Raw genomic sequence first — 7,065 nt, 5'->3', positions numbered from 1 at the left:
TGGAGCCTGGAGCCTGCTGTGGATTATGTGTCTTCCTCTCTCTCTGCCCCTCCCTTAACCTCTCTCTCTCGCTCTCACTCTCTCAAAAATAAACATTAAAAAAATAATAAAACTGCTTCTTGTTCTTAGGCCTGCGATCCCAGTGGGCAGTAATGTCTAGCAGCACCTATAACTCATCTAACTACTGTACTGGGTATAGGAAAGCAAGACCAATCCCAGACACTTACTATGGGTAAGCTTTGGCTTTCTGATAAAAAGAAAGTCTTGGACAGAATAGACTCGGATACTCAGTAGGTCTGAACTTTTTTAGGTGATGGGATTGGGACAGACTTCATCTCCACAAATATTTCCAGCTGGGTTTCCTTTGGACAGAGACTGGAGGAAGGGGATCAAGACTGTGGACCTACTTCCCACTGTATAAAAGGAAATACATGTCTATTCCTCACACTGGCTAGGAATTGAGTCCTTCTATGAAATGCTTACTGGGAGACTGTACGGGACACCGAGAATTTTGCTTCTGGTGCCTTTACAGACTTAAGTTTAAGAGACTTTTATATGACTTAGTGGAACTGACTTTTAATACATTTTAGTTCAGCACCTAGAAACAATGTTAACACTAACCTGGTGGGCTGCTCAAAGAGAAGTTATTTGAAGATTTCAATGGAGAGGAAGTTCAAATTAAGAGTGAAGGCATCTCTGTTACTAGGACATGTATATCCATAGTACAAGGGATTTTAAAATTACACTATACACAGCCACATTGCAGGAGGTAGACTCTGAAATGGAAGATTAGCAGGCAGGAGGTTTATGAAGAAGCAGTCTTGGGAATTGAGAGCTTGGGAATTGGAGGAGAAGGATTAGAAGCAGAAGTGCACAGTGGGAGAAAGCAGCCTGGGGTGCGGTCCTAATGAAAGCTTCAACCAAGCCCTGGGGAGCTCTGAAGCTAGAGTAGCCCTTCCAGGTTTTCCGAGATTGGATGAGAGGGGGTTAGTTTTTTTGCCTCCATGCTGCTGAATCCCTGGATGTGAGCTGTCCTGGAAAGGTGGTGTGCCAGCCAAGGCAATTCACAACAGGATTCCCAGATGTTGGGGATCGGGGCATCACATCACACTATCTTCTGAACAGTATCCACAGTCATTTTTGGTGGAGCTTGTGTGCCATCACCCAGAATGGGAAAGCATGGTGTCAGAAATGGACAAGCATCTCTAATTGTGGCAATAGTGTAACTGCAAAGTGAAAATGGTCACAGAGGAAGACTGTTGACGTTCTTGTTTCTTACACTGAAAAACTCCAAAATGGAAAGGGGTTGTTGACACACCTATAATTTCATATAGGGGCCTGGTGGCATATAACTAAACAAATGCCACCTTGGAGGATTTAAGACTTAAGTACCTGGAAACAAAAATTACAAAAAGATAAATCACAGCTCAGGATGATAATAATATAACTTGTATGATAAACTGGTGGGAAGGGATGTTTAGTTTGCCATTTACTGAGCTAAAATTAATATAACCATTTTATTAGACATATTTAATTCCACCCCAGGGTGCTGGGGTGGCTCAGTGGGTTAATCATCCAACTTCACCTCAGGTCATGATCTTGCAGTTAGTGGGTTTGAGCCCAGTGTTGGGCTCTGTGCTGACAGCTCAGAGCCTGGAGCCTGCTTCAAGTTCTGTGTCTCCCTCGCTCTCTGCCCCCATCCCCTGCCCTGCTCATGCTCTTTCTCTCTCTCAAAAATAAACATTAAAAAAGTTAAATCCACGCCAAAGTCCTAAGTGAAATAAAATTGGAAATAATTATTTTATCTTGTCTTAAAGTAACTCAGATGAGAACAAATAAAAAAGGTATATATTTTTTCAAATACTTAAAAACAATAAGTAATAGAAATAGACATTTAGTAAAATGTACTGATAATGTAACCAATCTAAAGTATCACTGAAACATAAATTCTGTTCTTCAAATTTCAGTTTAAGTGAATCACAAGACATATCATTTTACACTGTTAAAGAGATGATCCATGCTCATTATTCCGTTGGTGACCTATTTTTTATGTACAAAAATCCTTCTAATCCATGTAAGCAGATTTTTACAATAAAGGCCAAACACTGACACATAGTGGCTAATCATTTAATCCACAGATGTTTGTCTCTAAAAAGCAAGTAAAATCTAACTTTACACTATAACTATCCAAGGTACCTTCTATTGTTTCCAAGTGTATTGAAAATTAATATTTCAAAATGAATTCTTTAATTTATATAAATGGAAAGTGGATAGAATCATGTTCTTGAGACGAGATCCACATAAATAAGAAGAGAATGATTTCTAAAGAGAACAGGAAGCGCTATGTTAGAAATACTGTTTATATTTTATTATAGCCTGAGAAAACCGTATATGAAACCACTATGGCTGACTAAACATGGATTCTGAAACCTCTACACATGTATCAACTGAAAATACATTAAGGTGATATCTGCCAGAGGAAATGTATCTTGCTCCCTCCCTCTCCATGTGTTACATAGTATAACTTATATAGAACATAATATATCTTAAAATACCAAAACTGCTAGAAAGAAGAAATTATCAGGTCATTTAAGGACAGAAGAACAGTGGCTTACCTAACCATAAGCAATAATAAATGGGCTGTAGGAACAAAGAAGGAAGCGCCAGGAAAGATGTGTGAAGGGTTTGTTGACATGAGCAGTTGTAGGAAATACTGACAGTAGTAGGTGGTTGCTGGAATTTTTGAAATTACTTAACCAAATAAACACATACTTGGTAGTGCAATTTGGAAATATTTTCCAGAGATTGTAAAAAGAGACAAACAAACAAAACAAAAAAACAAAAACCCGAAAGTAAAAAAAAAACACCCCAAAAACAAAAAACAAAAACTGGTCAGAGCTTTTAGCCTTATACAGAAAAAAGACAAGCTGCACATTTTATTAAAGCAGGGGACTTCACACTTTGATAATGTTTTATATGAACGCAACTGGTAACCAAGGAGATACCCAATCCTGAGGCTATCAACACCACCTAAAATTTATTGAGTGTTTATTAGGGGTTATGCATTATTCAGAGGGCTTCATCTGTGCTAATTCATTTATCCTTAACAATGTGACAAGGTAGTAATACTTTCAATTTTATAGATGAGAAACTGATGCATACTCAAGCTTATATAACAAATAAGCTGACTACTTCAGAAAATCCTTCCAGATATAAAGAGGAGAATCCTCATGGGGGGATGAGGGGGAGGTCAGAATGGCCTTTTTTAAGGCTTATTGAAGTATAATCAATAAACAAAAATTTGCACATGTTGACTATGTACATATTGGTGAGTTTGGACACATGCATACATCTGCAAAACCATCACCACAATCAAGGTTCTAAACATATCCATCCCCTCCCAGAATTACCTTGTGTTCTTTGTGTGTATTTTGTGTTAAGGACTGATTTTTAAAGAGGGGAGCCTGGGTGGCTCAGTCATTGAGCGTCCAACTTCGGCGCAGGTCGTGATCTCAGGATTCCTGGGTTTGAGCCCTGTGTCTGCTCTATGCTGACAGCTCAGAGCCTGGAGCCTGCTTCAGATTCTGTGTCTCCCTCTCTCTGCACCCCACCCCCCCCCCAACCCCGCTCATGCTCTGTGTTTGTCTCCCAAAAATAAGTAAATATTAAAAAATTAAACAAAATAACTTATTTTTAAAGATAATCATGGCAAAATAAAATATAGCATGTATAATTCTTCAGTCATTATTGTTTATATATTCTCCCTTGTTACTGAAATATTTTTTCAGGCAGTCAAGTTTCTTTTTGTTCAACACTGGAAGCAAGCAAAGCCATCACATCTAGTTGAATGAAGTTAACTGTTACCTGTTAGAGAATCTGCTGACTGAAGGTTAATGACTACAATAGATGATTCAGAGACCTTGAACATATTTTGACACTTTTTTTAATTGAAGTATAGTTGACACACAATGTTACATCATTCAGGGGTATAACACAGTGATTTGGCAACTTTATATGTTTTTCTGTGCCCACCACAAGTGTAAACTTGAACTATCAACTTCAAACATAATTTTCCTTATAAACTTCACATGATTTTTCTGAAGAGTAACTAAATTGGCCATTTGGATTACATACTGACCTACTCTTGGGGGGTTATTTTTTTATGTACAAATTTTTTTTTTAATTATAGTTACATTTTTTTCTCTCTAGATAGATAGATATAGATGTAGATATATTTCAAGAGTAACAAAACTAATTATTGTTTACCCTTAAATACTTTCATCATCTATCTTCTTTTTTTATTTATTTTTATTAGTATTTTTTTAATATATGAAATTTATTGTCAGATTGGTTTCCATACAACACCCAGTGCTCCTCCCAACAGGTGCCCTCCTCAATGCCCATCACCCACCCTCCCCTCCCTCCCACCCCCCCCCCCCCCATCAACCCTCAGTTTGTTCTCAATTTTTAAGAGTCTTTTATAGTTTGGCTCCCTCCCTCTCCAACTTTTTTTTCCTTCCCCTCCCCCATGGTTTTCTGTTAAGTTTCCCAGGATCCACATAAGAGTGAAAACATATGGTATCTGTCTTTCTCTGTATGACTTATTTCACTTAGCATAACACTCTCCAGTTCCATCCACGTTGCTACAAAAGACCAGATTTCATTCTTTCTCATTGCCAAGTAGTACTCCATTGTGTATATAAACCACAACTTCTTTATCCATTCATCGGTTGATGGACATTGAGGCTCTTTCCATAATTTGGCTATTGTTGAAAGTGCTGCTATAAACATTGGGGTACAAGTGCCCCTATGCATCAGCATTCCTATATCCCTTGGGTAATTCCTAACAGTTCTATTGCTGGGTCATAGAAAATTTTTTTTAATTTTTTGAGGAACCTCCACACTGTTTTCCAGAGTGGCTGCACCAGTTTGCATTCCCACCAACAGTGCAAGAGGGTTCCCGTTTCTCCACACCCTCACCAGCATCCATAGTCTCCTGGTTTGTTCATTTTAGCCACTCTGACTGGCGTGAGGTGGTATCTCAGTGTGGTTTTGGTTTGTATTTCCCTGATGAGGAATGACGTTGAACATCTTTTCATGTGCCTGTTTGCCATCTGGATGTCTTCTTTAGAGAAGTGTCTATTCATGTCTTCTGCCCATTTCTTCACTGGATTATTTGTTTTTCAGGTGTGGAGTTTGGTGAGATCTTTACAGATTTTGGATACTAGCCCTTTGTCCGATATGTCATTTGCAAATATCTTTTCCCATTGCGTTGGTTGCCTTTTAGTTTTGTTGATTGTTTCCTTTGCTGTGCAGAAGCTTTTTATCTTCATAAGGTCCCAATAGTTCATTTTTGCTTTTAATTCCCTTGCCTTTGGGGATGTGTCAAGTAAGAAATTGCTGTGGCTGAGGTCAGAGAGGTTTTTTCCCGCTTTCTCCTCTAGGGTTTTGATGGTTTCCTGTCTCACATTCAGGTCCTTCATCCATTTTGAGTTTATTTCTGTGAATGGTGTAAGAAAGTGGTCTTGTTTCATTCTTCTGCATGTTTCAGCATCTATCTTCTAAGAATAAGGACATTCTCTTAAGATAACTGTATATAATTATCATACTTGGGAAATTTAAATTTAATATTATTATTTAATTTGCAATCCTTCTTTACATTTGCCTAATTGTCCCCCGTCTCCCCCCCTTTTTTTCCCTCTGGGATCCAGAGTCAAGGATCATCCCTTGTGTTTATGGCCATATCTCTTTTATCTCCTCTAATCTAGGTTCGTTCCCCAGCTGGGTGCATGCACGCACACATCTATGTATGCATTGTGATATTTCATGACAGCAACATTTTTGAATAGTCTAGTCCAGCAAGATTTGTCAGATTTTTTCTTCATAAGATTTATTTCATGATCATGTTTAGCAGAGATTATATTGTGAGCTCAGTGCATCACTTTGGCAGGAACATGGTATTGCATTGTCCAATTATGGGGGGGGGGTGTTAAATTTTATCATTTGGTTAGTATGGTGTCCATCAGATTTCTCTATTGTAAAGATATTTCTCCCACTGTAATTAATAAGTAATTTGAGACTGTGTGAATATATGATTCCTCAAAAGTTTATCACACACTGCTTTTAGCATCCATGTTAATTACTGCCTGAATTAATTATTGCTATGGTGGTCATAAGATGGTGATTTTCTATTTCTATCATTCCTTTATATCTATTAGTTGGTACTATTCTATTTTTTATAATAAAAAAAGTTTTCCTCTTCTGTCCATACCCACCTTTATTTTTCTAAGTGTAAATATGGATTCATGCATTTATTTTTATTCAATGTGATATAATCCATTCTTGTCACTATTCATTTTAATCATCAAACTGTCCCAATGTCAGCCAGTGGGAACACCTTCAAGTTGGTCTCTTGTCCTTTCTGCATCCCTCCCCTTCTATGCTTCCGGGGACAAGATGTTCCAGATTTCCTTGGTGTTTTCCTGTCCCTATCCTGGAATCATCCATTTCTCTAAGAGACCTTGGCTCCGTTTTGTGAGGAATGATGTTTAGTATGGCTGAATTTCTGTAACCAAACCAGGTTCCATTTTATAATTATAATTTCATTCCTCAGACATTAGATTTTAGTTCCCTGTTAAACAAGGACATTTCTGTAAAAATTTAATATTGAACCTACTAGTCATTTATTATACTTTAGGGTGAAAGTATTTATTACTCCATGTATTTTATAAAGGATAGGAAGCCCAGGGAATGACAACACTGGACAATGGAGGAGTGAGAGGGAATAAAAGAAGGCTGGCGACAATTTTTTCTTTCCCAGGCACCATCACACATGGCATAAATTCATTCTCACATAAATCCTTATTTCTGCAACTGAGGAAGTAACCTGCTCAAAGTTGCCATGTGTATGGCAGATATCCCAGAACCAACCCCCTTTTTAATTTAATCCTAGAAACCTCATCTGTACCTTCTCCTACACCATGCCATTTTGCAAGCCAAACAAGGAGGTCCATGAGCTGAGAAGACAAAGTTCAACCTCTTCAAGGGTTGGGAAAGGCAAGCTGT

Source organism: Panthera leo, chromosome C1 (assembly GCF_018350215.1).
Source record: "Panthera leo isolate Ple1 chromosome C1, P.leo_Ple1_pat1.1, whole genome shotgun sequence".
NCBI classification, from domain to species: domain Eukaryota; kingdom Metazoa; phylum Chordata; class Mammalia; order Carnivora; family Felidae; genus Panthera; species Panthera leo.
This window is presented reverse-complemented; position numbering follows the sequence as displayed.